The 14,397-nt window shown below is 35.3% G+C and overlaps 1 protein-coding gene across 1 annotated transcript in view; it reads right to left on the bottom strand.

Annotated features, from left to right (window-relative positions):
• LOC115447416 overlaps positions 1 to 14,397 on the bottom strand; it is an 83,891-nt gene that overhangs the window by 53,286 nt on the left and 16,208 nt on the right. The window lies entirely within an intron of this gene.

The raw sequence follows: 14,397 nt of genomic DNA, 5'->3' as shown, positions 1-14,397 counted from the left end.
CTGGTAGGATATATTTTATATCCGCCCGGATAGTACCGTAAATAAGTTGTTAAAACCCGCCATAGAGGCCCAGGTATGTGTCGCGTTCCGGGATCAGCCTGTATATATCCGGTTCCAACAGGCGGGTATAATTGCGTCTACTGCCGAGGTAGTCAACCTCTCGTTATTATATAATAAACGAGTTTGAAAATTATTGCAAATTTTCATTCATTCGGTTTTATTGTGCTTGTAGTAAAAGCAAATTTCACTAAAATTCTTCCCTTTAAGAAAAGTGTTGTCGCGGCACCCTTAATGTATCAAAGAGTAAACAAACTACGAGCGGTACCTTACATAGGAAACATTTCTTAGAAATCTGTTGACAAAGTAAACATAATATTTTAAGTTCAAAAGCTCCAAGTGCTGAAAGCATGCTCCAAATTTAGAATAAGCTTTTAGACCATAATGTAACTTTTAAAAAAGGTAAATATAAGTATAATTTCTTTGAAGTCAGTTGACAGGTTTTAAATAAAATATGCTATTTGTTTAAGATATGTTACAATCTGTTAGTAAATTCAATGATTTAAATGCCATTAAACTTAAAAGTAACCCACTCGAAATTCAGTGTTAATAAAAAGAAAAAAATAATTTCTGTTAAACCACAAACCATTAGCACGCATTAGTAATTATAAAAACATTTTAAATTCATGTCACCATGTTATGAAACGAAATCCCACTGTGTGCTTTCCATGCTGTCTAATTTGAGTAACATAATGCGATTAGCGGCAAATTATACATTCGCTTGCACTTGAGCAATACTGCGGGGATTACACACCGACCGAAGTGTAGCTGCGTAACATTAATTAAAAAATTAATATTCAGAAATATTAAAAATATATATTATCGATAGGAGAAGATTGAGCTATTTTCAATAATTCATACAAATAGACAATAATATTATTAAAACATTATCGATTTCTTTTAGCCAAAGACAGAAAAATATTCATCCGTATTATTTACATTTATTAGTAAGTGACACTACAATCTCAAGGAGAACCGGAGTGTATTGCTTACTTTGAGGAAAACACCGGCAGGGCAAGGAAATAAGACTAAACGGTCATCAAGCAATCTCGTTTTTTACAACCCAACTATGAAATCACATTTTTTTTATAATTAATAAGTTTTAATAGGCAAAATCTAAAGATGAAATATTTCGAAATACAAAGTGTCAGAAGTCTTGATTTTGATTACCTTTCAATCCAATAATTTATGATCGATGAAACTGATTTTCCACACCACACGCTACAAAACACCATTCCAGTGATTCATCAAAACGCTGCATTTTTAAATAAGTATGTAGTCCATTTAAAATGTTCTTCTGGCTATCGTAACTGCATTAGTAAAAATGTATGTAATATTGAATAATTTGTATGAAGTTGGTTCCTAATTATTTTTAATCCGGGATTTAAGCTTTGTTGTGTGACAAGTGGTCGTTTCAGGATTTGAAATAGACATGTGTATTATTGTTGTTTAGTAATCAATTTAATTGGTTGTGGAGTTCTCCTCATTGACCTAGTATACTAATTTTTGCTGAGAAGTATACGAGACTAACCCTCTTATTCATAAACGTTATTTATCTAAGGATGGAACATTGCTGTGATAACAAGTCTGTTTCTCTGTGACGGCATGGCAGCCTTCGCAGTGCGTAAACATAGGGCCGTTGTGATTGGCTAATATTGAGATATATACAACTTGAATCTAGTTGGCTGTCCGATAAACAAAGCTGAACAAACAGTAAGCTGTGAGATAAACAAAGCTGAGAAACATACTTGTTATCACAGTAATGCTCCGTCCTTAGATAAATAACGTTTATGAATAAAGGGTAAATCTAGGACTAAACAGACTAAATAAGAATTGTACGGCTTTATACCATTTATTATGTTAGAGAAATGAGCGATATGTGTAGGCATGTTACTAAGAACAATAGGAAAGCTTTTCAAACAGCCTGCTAAATTATTCCTTCGGTTTCAAAAAGTATTTAACCTAATTTTGCTGCCTTTTTTTTACTTAAACGACCTGTCTAACCTTAACTAATAAACGACTGTTCCAAACAAGTACTATAATTGTTAAACAAAATGTGTACAAACCACGCCCATGTTTCAAAAAATAAACTGTAAAGTCGTTAACTGTTGCCCAATATTTAATAACAATGAGTTTAAGCGTCAAGGTGACGAAATAATCCGTCACACTGTAATGAATAGTTTGCTCGACCTCGCGATCTATCTGGCAGTGTGTTTAGCGATTGATTGGTGTTTGTTTAATTGGGACCTTATGCAATGTATCAAGTATTAATCTAACTATGATATATCTGAAGTTTTGCCATTAAAATTAAACAATTTTATTGATTTTATCGCGGTTCAATAATTTAGTTTTCTCCGGACGTTTCGAAGACTGTAGCCTTCGTGGTCACGGGGGGGGGGGACTCCGTAAAAAAGGAGGGGGGGAGGGTTAGTTTAATTTTAATGTCTAACATTCACGTAAACATAAGAAATCATGCTAAAAATTTTGCTGTTCTGCATTTTGGTGATCGCTGTTGTGCGGAATATTATTGTGACTATCGGCGGTAGATTGTATGAATGTCATTGTAATACGGCAGTTGAAAATAAACCGTGCTATCAACTATACGCTGTGTCTCTTTACGCTCCTAAAGACATTACTACTGAACAGAACCCCCAATATTATGTAATTAATATTTGTAATTTGCTCGTATAAATATTGATTCGGATCAATGTGGTTTTTCATTTCACTTACTTTAAACCCTTTGTGTTATCGCGTATTTTTCTTTTCGTGCAGGTACCCTGTCAAACTAAAATGGACATTAATTATCTTTGTCTCATTAAAATATAATGGGCTGAGGTATTACTCTAGGCCGTTACCTAACTTAAATATGACATTTTCTCTTTGTTTTATAGAACTGCGATGAATATTTGTGCAAAAAAGCTAATGTAAAGTCTGGCCTTTAATACCAACGGACTTTTGAATTACTTTCTAATGATGGAGCCACGAAACGAGAGATACGCTGGAAAGCAGGTGGTTTTGGTAGTCACCTGAGTACTTAGGAGGCTATTTTTTTTTTATTTGGTCAACTACGAGCTTTAGTGTTGGATTACAATTTTTATAATATGACGTGGTTTCTGTATGTAGAATTTTAAAAATAAATAATTTGCATAGTAAATACGATTAAGATTTATGTGTACACTTTGTATTTTATATAATTGAGAGCGAAGTTTTGGCTGACTGCCTTATTGTGTACACCCTCGCAATATAAAAATATTTAAAAACTGATTACATATAACAATAATGCGAAAATGTTCTTTTACAAAAATATATATGAGAACTGTGAATGTAAAAGGGGCGAAGGAGGTGTATCAAGATCGGGTCATGCGGCGCTCAATAAGCTCTGCCTACCCCAATGGAATGAGTTATACAAAAAAAAAACCATTTTTAACCGCTCAATGGACTCTGCCTACCCCTATGGAATGAGGTATACAAAAAATTTTCCTTTTTTAACCCACTTCAAAAAAAGGAGGAGGTTATCAATTCGACGTGATTTTTTTTTACTATAACTTCAGAAGCAAGTCGCTACAAGCGGAAGGCAAGCTGATTCAGTGGCCCAATGCACCTGGTATCCGGCCCATGGTATTTGCGACCCTAGGGCCCAGCCCTGAGCAGGTGTACCACACAGTTGGTGTTTATATAGTATACGCTCATGGCTCTGGGGGTCAGCAGAGGTGTTCATGCCATTGGTATTGCGATTGCGAATCTATATATATATATATAGATTATCAACTGCAAAATATAAAATAAAACAAAACTCAGACAACCCATCATTACTTCATCTCTACAATTTATATATATAAAAATGAATCCATATTTCCCTTGGTCACGCCATCACGCGTGAACGGCTGGACCGATGTCACGAATTTTTTTGTTGTTGTTTTTATTATTTCAGGAGAAGGTTCTTATGAAGGAAAATTAGTAAATTTAAGAAGACTTAACGACAATATTAATTTTACATAACTGTCAGTGGTTTCATATTCTAGCAATTTGATAATATACCACGACTACAATTACCTTCAGATCCCGGGCATTTAAGTATTTATCATAGGCTTATATAAAAATAAAAATAATAAAAAAACTCAAAATGTCAGCATAACTGCCCATCTACTTAGAGAAGGTGCGTGAAGGTACAGGTACGCCAATTACACAGAATAATTGTGGGGAAAATGTTGGAGATTAGCGTACAGCTTTACAAGAATATCTTTCATAATTGTGGGGTGTGTTTTTTAAATAGGCACGTCGTGACCAACAACGAGTAATTTATGTAGACTTAATTATAAAATCGTCATATAATTTGACATAGAGTGTAACTATGTAAAATTATAATACTGGACGTGTCGTTCTGAAAATAAAGATATAATATATAGTTTTAACAATAATTAGATGCGAAAGTTTCGTAAACTAGAAATTAGATGATATAGGGGAATAGTGAGTGCATTTATAAAGTTATTTCAGCGCATGAGTTCAGTGATTAAATATATTCTGACTGGTGCCAAGTTTGTTTACATATTTTACAACTTAGGATGCGCACAAAAGAACTTATATCGCATATCCTTTACGAACCGGTTACAATAATTAAATTAGTCAGACTCTAGTTTGAAGTGTCAAAATGATTTCTTACGTCGATATATTTCTTATGTTTACGTGAATATTAGACTAAAATTAAACTATTTTTCGGGTTTTATCGCAGTTTTAATATTTGAGTTTTCTCCCGTCGTTTCAAATCAAAGTCGAAGTCTCAAAGTAAAGGAAAAAAAAACAATAACAATAACTAATATTTTCTTTTACATGATAAGAAAAAAATGTTCAATAGACTACCAATGAATGTATATTACGATAGATCTAACAACCTTTATCAGGCTGACTTGTTACACGAAAATTTAAACTTTATTCAAAAACAGCATTCACGTAAGACTGTATATAATATAACTAGTGTTGCACAATAGAAAGATGCTATCAAAATAATCACCACTAAACTGTAATGTAAAAGTTTACACATCCATTTCAATGATGAACTGATACAGTACAGTACAGTACAGTTCCGTCATTACACACGTTGCGCACATAACATTATTACAGGTAAAGCATAAAGTCATTAAATCAATTAAAATGCGAATTATAGTACATACTCCTCTCATAAAATTTGATCATTTTAATGAATTACTCGTGACAAGATGTTTGAGTAAATTCAACTTACACTAAGAAAATATATTCATAGTGTAATCAAAGGTAAATGTACTAATTCTATTTTCTTTTTTTTCGTCCTACGAAAAAATGAATAGATTTTGTAGAATAATCCTTCTTATTTCTCAATATTTAAAGACGATTTGTAATTAAATAACTCTGGAAAAACCGAACATGCATAGTGCATATAGCATCAAACAAGACCTCCATCTTATACATTCATACATGACTAACCTCTTTACATTTTAATCCATATTCGTACGCTTATAAGTGAACGCACGTGGGCGGTAATTTTTGGGTATTGGTCGGCTCGTTTAATCTATTTGGAACAGGAAGTGAAGTTAATCGTATCGTTTAAGACATTAATCTGTTCGGTATCCACCCACGGCTTTGACAAGGTTAATGCATGGGTTTATGACTGGTTTGTAGAAAATATCAGTCACAAATGTTTTAAGGATCGTGACTTTTAAATTAAACTATTTTTCGGATTTTATTAATCTATATATATATATATATTATTTTTTTTTGTTGTTTGTTATTGTCAGGAGAAGGTTCTTATGGAAGAAAAAATTCAAAAATAACTGTCAGTGGTTTGAAATAACTGTCAGCGATCGACAGAATGCGCGTATACATAGTTAAGGCAGGATAACGTCTGTCGGGTCAGCTAGTAATAATATTATTCTTTATTGCACAACCAATAAAACATAAAGAAAACAAATACAAGAAATGGTTACACAATGGGAAGTCTTATCGCTAAAAAGGATTTCTTCCAGACAACCTTTGGATGGACGGAAACTAGTGTAAAAATAGTAATTAATTTTAATTTTCGTTGTGAAGACTTTGCAGCCTACGTGGTCACGGGGGTGAATGAGGTGTTGGTCATCCGTAGCGTCGGGAGAAAATTAAAATATAAAAACCGCGCTAAAATCCGAAAAATAGTTTAATTTTAATATGTAACATTCGCGTATATAAGAGATCGTGACTTTGATATTTTAAAATTAACTATTAAGTTGCAGTGGTGAAGGGTCCATATAACTTTATAGCTGCCGTCTTCCCTTTAATTAGAATCTAATTATAATCAGAAATTGCAGAACGCATTTATGCATATTAGTGCCTAAAGGCTTCCAGCTAGGTGGAGTGACGATTGCAAAAGGTCGCTGGTAAGAACTGGATGCGACACGCCGAAGACAGGGTAAAATGGCGCATATTGGAGGAGGTCTATGTCCAGCAATGGACCAAGATATAGGCTGATGATGATGATGATGATGATGAGTGCCTATATGCTCGTCGGGTCCCTTTCAGAAAATTTTACGTTTCGCTACTGTTGAGTTGACTAACATTCTCGAATTAAGGATTCTGAAAACCCCTATGAAATATGACTTTTATTGTAATTTTGAAAATACTACAATATTCTGTAAAATATGTGAGCGCAGTCATTCCGCATTATGGGATTCAAGTGTTTCTTTAGTAAGATAGGATTGCGGAGGGTCGTCTCCTCTATAACATAATGTAACTGATCCTTAGATATCACCAAGTAACATCTGTGTATGGAGAGAGCAACAAATAAATAGACTTGGCATTTCGTTTCTAGCACTAAATCCATAAGGAGCAAATATCAGCTGGTGGGCGTAGTTTATATGCCTTTACTCTCACATCTATCACTTCGAGCCACACCTTTATTACATAATATCGTATTCAGATTTATGATTGATTGAAGGAATCGCATTAAAATTGTCTATTAAGCATCATACACAAATCCCCTAAGGAGTAGAGAGAGGTAAACTGGTGCATCTACTTTTCGCCATGTGTGTTCTGCCCTATAAAGCGATCCGAGACGGGTCTATCGAAGCATCCTTTCTATTAACTAGTAAAATATCAAACATCCATAAAAAATATAGTTCGGATGTCTTGTATTATAATATAATTTAGACAGAATCTCACGAACATTGGCAGTCCTAATTAAATTCTTTAAGTATATTTTTACTTCCATTATTATTTATCTAAATCTAGTAACAGATGATATCAGACAGGTGGCCAACATAAAAACCATGCCAATTTCTTTCTGCATCATTATTGAAAATGTGTTACCCTAACATCGAAGTGGAATAAAGGCTAACAAAATTACTTTTAGGCAAGAAAGAGACGTATACTCGACATTATGCAAAAGCTTACATTGATACTCTTCACTGGTTTTCTATGAAATCGTGGTACCTCGGTCAACGCATTTACAAAGCACCAACGCACCACCAAGCACGTTCTATTCTTAACGAATCCCGTTAGAGTAAGGTATATCGCAGTTTCTAGTAATAAATACCATAAAATCTAGGTTTTGTGTAACACTACTGTTATTCTATATTGTTTCGTTGCCGGTAGGCTGTCGTTTATGGCTCGCGGCGGCCATTGCAGCGCTGTAACGACACTTTAGGCGAAATTTTATCTGTTTCCAGAATATCTATTGTTACTATGTTATTGAGCACTACATTTACACGGATTTGGTAGCAGACAGATGTAAATAGGTAAAAGTAGAAACAAGCTAGTGTCGTTGCTAAATACTACCTCGATCAAAGGCGGCCTTAGGGGGAGGCGAACCGGGCAACTGCTCAAGGCTCCCATGCTTACAGGGACCTCGCGCGATGCCTTGGAGGACCTTTTTACGATGTCACTGACGAAACTGTTAAACCGGGGGACTTTTTGTTGCTTCACCTGGGGCCTCGCTTCAGTTCAGGTCGCCGCTGACCTTGATATCTTCATCATTCTCTTGATTTATTTTAAGGCCAATCACTAATACGACACCGGTGTTATAATTTTTAATGTAGTTGCCGATTTAATTATAATTGGTTTGTTTATGACCGCCCTTATCCTAACTGTCCGATGTTAACTAACAAAGAAATTGTACCTTGGTAACCTACAGTCTATATTCCTAACTTATACGCGGCCACTGGTTTTAGTCAACGTTATTATTTTCCCAGTGTTTTAGTTACTGTTTTAGTTTTCTTTCCTACGTCAAATAAAAGGATCAGAAACAAACACTGTCTTACAGCGGCGCGGGGCCAAATAACCTTATTCCCGCCGTCTTCCCTTTCGTAATTTATGTAAAATCTAAGTATCATTAGAAAGATTTCCAGACCGCATTTATTCATGTTAGTACCCGTATGTTGTGTCGGGTTCCCTATTGTAAAATTGCACCTTTCGCCACAGGTTAGTTGACTAACATTCTGGACCCAAGGATTTCGGAAATCCACACGAAATAAGCCTTTATTATAATTTTTTAAATACCCACCACAATGAGAACGCCTTTTGGAAAATTTCATCCTGCTCCACTACTGTTTTAAAAACGTTTTTTGTTAAGGTAATGTTTCCTTATGAATTCCCAGAGTGATCTCAGACCCGCAGTTGGCACGTTCGTGACCAAATAAAAGATTGTTTCTGACACTATAACCTACAAGAATCTATTTTAATGTTGCCTTTTTGTATTCAGTGGTACAAGTATAAGCTTTAATGCTAATTAGGTGTTAGGAGGAAAAAAGATCGCGCTAGAAGGACCAAAAGTTAAGTCTTGTTCTAGGTTAAGGTTTCATGGAAATTGTGTAATAAATGTATAAGCCAAATTACACCTTGTTATATTTAAAATAGATATTTTAATATTTTTAAAATACTTATTTTATTTTTACAAGTGTTTTGTAATTACTGTTATTCATATGAACGAAGTAATATTTTTTGCGTTTTGCTTAGTTCTTATGATGAAGATCTTATGAGTTTCTGAAATATCAGGTCGAGAAATTTTAGTTGTTTTCCCACAGAAACTAGAAAAACAAGAGTCTATTCTCTGTGGTTAGATTTGTTCCCGATATGGACTCGACATTAGTTACAATATTGTGTAAACAAAGAGAAAAAAAATTAAACAGCAGTGATGTTTCTCTACTGACCCCTTTAGATACGACCGCCAGCTTATGTAAATTTTTGGCAAAAACGAATAGCTAATAATGCGAACACTAATTGAATTATAAACTATCACATTACCACAAAACTATACCTTTGAATAGGCTCGATTTGGGCCAAAGGATCCGGTTCCATTCCGAAAAAAATAATGATAATTAAAAAACGTATCTATGGTAAAACGGTATACACAAAATGTATTTGTTTGGTTCAAAATAGCGGTACTTAGGCCTAAATTTTAACATTCTGTACCTGGGTGGCCTTGCGACAGGTTTTTTCACAAAACATTTTACATAAACAGGTGAGGAATCGGAAATCTTATTAATACAAATTGGTATTTAACATAATATCTTATTGAACCGCGTGCTTTATTATTTACAATATTGCCGATAATTTACTGGATCTTTATGTAGATTGGTTTTTTACAGTTTGTTATTTAAAATTATAATAGGCGTAGGCCGTGTGATATCAAAACAGTGTTATGTGAATTGACCTTTATAGGTACATTAAAACGCGCTGTCGTTTTCTTTATGTCTATCTCACACGTCACACTTACATTTCCTTAGCCTACACAATGAATAATCGTACGATACGTGCTAAATAGGTTTTATTTTAAGGGATTTATAACTTCATAGGCACTCACTGGCACCAAACTGCAGGCACACTAATCATTGTTTCATACTAACAAAGTTAACTCTTGGACCATGCATGTTCCTAGCAAATAAAAAATATTCACTTATCAGTTAAATAGAATTGTAATCAAATATGGTACAATGCGATACCCTAGTTGGGATGGAACGGACTGCCGAGAAGAAGGTTTGCGGGATCAAACACATCAACCTCCTGACATTTCGAAGTTACGTGTGCATTTTTTATCAATTAAGATCGCTTTAACGGTGAAGAAAAACATTACGAGGAAACCTAAACATCTGTCAATTCTCCAAAAGAATTTCAAAGGTGTGTGAAGTATGGCAATCCGTGCTAGGCCAAAGTGGTGGTCATACCTTCTCAGCAGTAGAGAAGGTCCATGCTCACCAGGCAGTATACAATACAGGACTGATATTATTCTGATTAAATATTAAAATGTATAAACGCTACCGCCTGTCTCTCACGCCACACAGGACAGGCGCAGGTAGAGCCTCGTGCCTCACTTACCCGCACGCCATCCAATTAATTCAGCCTCATTCCACCACAACAATGGATTCCTAATAGGGGTAATAAGACCAAATGTGCGAATAAATACTTTGAGAAAATGTTTTCACACTAGTTTACTGAAGGTAGAAGATTTTTTTAACGTGAATAATTGGTGTTTTAATATATATTGTTAGAATAAAAAAAAATGTTGTGAGTGTATTTATGACACTCTTCACTACATAGTATAAAACAAAGTCGCTTTCTCTGTCCCTATGTGTGCTTAAATCTTTAAAACTACGCAACGGATTTTGATGCGGTTTTTTTTAATAGATAGAGTGATTCAAGAGGAAGGTTTATATGTATAATAATAACATCAATTAAATAGTCAGCATTGCACCCGTGCGAAGCCGGGGCGGGTCGCTAGTTTGCTATAAAAACACTGAGCGTTTGACAGACTGAGGCTGGATGGTGAATTATTGGCGAAAGTATTTCTGTAACCAGTGATGGCTTTTTTATCGACTACTTCCGTTTCTAACAATATTTTATTCTGATAAAGTGACTGCACTGCACCTGATAGCAAGCGTGATGTCGTCTAGATAAAGTATCAAATGACAACAGATGTCTATCTCCATGTCATTCGACATAATCATACCGGCCTACTGAGATGCTTCTTTTTTTATTGCTTTGCATGACGAGACGAGCTTGCCGTTCGCATGACGGTAAGCGATACGACCATAATCAGTAGACACACCATCCAACACTTTGAATTACAAAGTATTGTTTGGCATTCCACTGCGCTCGCCATTCTGAGACATGAGATGTTAAGTCTTATTATGTCCAGTAGTTACACTGGCTACAATGTTCTTTCAACCGGGACACGACAGTCAGTCTACCTTCACGCTACGGTGGATGGACCCAGGATTATAGGAAGGACTACCCTCATACCTACCAATGCAATTCCTGTAACTCGGCAGTGGCGAGGCTCTGCACTAATTAGTAAGAACTCACAAAGAAATTAATCAAATAGAAGGATAAAGAGGAATTGGATTTTTTTTTACCTGATGGTAAGTGGAGTAGGATACATAGGGTAGGGTACTTGTACTTATTTGATTTGTTATTCCACCAGGTTTTACAAACTTTATTTATGAGCGGATTTTTGAGATGATATAAATTTTTATTCCCCAAGGGTTTAGGCAGAAGGGAAACTATAATAAAATTTATTATTGAAAAAATGGTAGTTTAAAATTTCATTAATTCATATTCTGTATTGTATAAAAATTTGATTTAAAACTCGATTTCGGTGGCGACGGACCCGATTCCTGTCGGCTTCCCTTTCATAACTTATGTATGAAAGCTAATTATCATTAGACCGATTTGCAGATCGCATTTATGCACATTAGTACCTATACGTTGTGTCAGGTTTCCTTTCGGAAAATGTTACTCTTCATTCGATGTATATAAAAATGTGTCCCGTCATTATGTTTGACGTTTAAGTAACAACATTCACCTGCTTATGAAAAAGTTCTTTGTATTGTAAGTCGCAGCCACACCTGCGCGGCCAAGCGAAGCGGAAATGCCTGCGAGGGTGCGCATCGCGTCACACGAATGCACCCGAAACCAGATTACAAGTTTTATTATATACTTATTAGTAATTTTTGCGTATTTTTTATATCCAACGGGGAAGGTAAAATTTCTTTGATATTTAATTCGAAAAAGCACATCTTAGTTGCCCGAATATTTTATGGATTGGAAAAGCAAAATAAAAAGTTATTTTTAGTATAGTCTCTGTGTACACCCTCATGAATAAAGGCGTGACTTTATATAGTTATGTATAAACACACATGTAAATTGCAAACCGAAATATTATGGCATTACGTTGTGATACGAAACTCTTGGTTGGTGAGCCACATTTTCGTTTGTTTGGTTTTTACATTATCGGCGTCCAATCTCATGACCGGTAAAGTGTGAATGATGCTTTATACTCTCTCTCTGTAGTAGGTCCTTCATGACTGAGAATTGTAGTCATCACTGGATGTAACGATTTAGAGCGGATTATTTGCCTCCACCGGTTTCTTTAGATTAGTCCATCGTAAAAAGGAAACATCGCAAAAAACCCACATGCTGTCAGAATAATAATCTTGGTTAATACAGACGAATATCTTAGGTTATGGAAACTGGGCTAGGTGTGAACACGCCTTTTGAATTGAGGTTATACATTTTCGAGTCGTTTAGGATTCTTTCTAAATTACAACGGTTCTGGAATCAAAAAAGAGGTCATTACCCTGTGTGCCTTTTTTCCGGAAAATCGGTTTAAGATTCCGTATCTACTTGATGAACCGAGGGGGATGTGGCAGGTATGTGGTTGTATGGTTAAAAGTTATAACTCATCCATACCATCATAGGAAAGCTGCATCGAATACCCCTTCAAATTTTTATTTACAAGGCGACTCGATAAAATTTGCAGGAATGCGCTGCGTGGGGGGGGGGGGGGCTGCTTTTGACAGGTATGTCTGAAAATCTTTAGCGGAGGCCTATGTTCAGCCATGAATATCATATGGCTGATGATAATAATGAAGATATACCGCCCTTCGACATATAGAAACAGTTCCTTGATACTTGTGTAGCAATACTCCTCAGATTCTAATTTCTCTCTGCTTCAACCATATAAGTATCCGGATGTCTTTATAGTAGGTACAGACCACCAATTTTCAAATTAAAACATCAATTGTAAAGGAAGAAGACAGGTTGTTGTTTAAAGTTTGGGAATGAACGTTAGGGTTCTGTAGTTTATACCCAATGAGGGTAATTCAACCCTTTAAAAGCTCTACAACGCGCTGGCATTCAGGGCTCATTCATTTGAAACCTAAAATGCTTTATTTTATTAAATTGTTTTCTTTTTTATTTTGTCACGGATGTGAATAATATCTCAAGGAATTAAATAAGTATATATTTTATTTCTTATATTACGGCAAAAATTGTTTGTGTAGGTAAATAATAAATTTATTTATACTTGGTTAACAGTTTTAAGTATTTTAGATATATGAGTATCAAAATTTTCGTAGCGTATTCTAGGTCTATGTCAAGATTCTTACGTATACGAGATCTTTTTGTTGTATACAGATACACGTAGTAACTAACGCCACCTATGATTTGTAACATGTACTAAAAACCGCACCGCTATTCTAGCGGAACCTCATAACATACCTTGTTTACCAAAGTTCTTGACACAAATTACTTGAAAACTAACTTTTGAGGTTATAAACAAAATTAATATAATTTATAAAATCGAAAACTTACTGTTAAACGACACGTAACTCGACGGAGAACCGAGAATGCCGCGCCTTCTTGGATCCAGCTTGGTTTTTATCGAAAAACTTTATTTCAAAACTAAAAACACGGACCAAAAACACACCCGGCACAGCATTTTCACTTTTTGGTTAATCCAAAAATCATTTTTCGATAGTTTTAACACTTTTCGCGGTTATATCGGCGAATACGTTCGGAAATCGTTGTCCGTTGGCGCGGGACGTCGGCGTTTATTGAAGCGGAGATATCAATCTGTTTGGGTTTCTCATCACGCATCACTCGTGTCTACTGGCACCACGCACGCGCACGGAACGACACCGTGTCGCGCCGTGTCAAGAATCCGACTGTTCGAATGGGTGACTGTGTTCTTACACATCGCTTTTAACAACACAAATATATTTAAAGAGGCTATGTTCACAGAATATTTTTAAATTAATTTATACTAATTAAATTATTGTTAAATAAAATTTAAATATGTAACGATTCCCTTGTTTAGTTCTACATGACCTCAAACTCACGCGCCAGCCTACGCAGTTGAAACACAAATGCGGTGTAGTATACACCTGTCTCGCTCTCGCGCGCATAAATTATACAGTTACGTGCTTCGTCCTTGTCTTATGTATCCTTTTTTTGTTAAGGGTGTGGAAATTAGTAAAAAATTACACATTTTTGGATGATTTGGGTTGAGGTAGGGGAAACCGGGGCTTTGGTGTTTTGTATTTTTAAATGCATACATAAATG

This window comes from Manduca sexta, chromosome 11, assembly GCF_014839805.1.
Source record: "Manduca sexta isolate Smith_Timp_Sample1 chromosome 11, JHU_Msex_v1.0, whole genome shotgun sequence".
Lineage (NCBI taxonomy): Eukaryota > Metazoa > Arthropoda > Insecta > Lepidoptera > Sphingidae > Manduca > Manduca sexta.
This window is presented reverse-complemented; position numbering and strand designations above follow the sequence as displayed.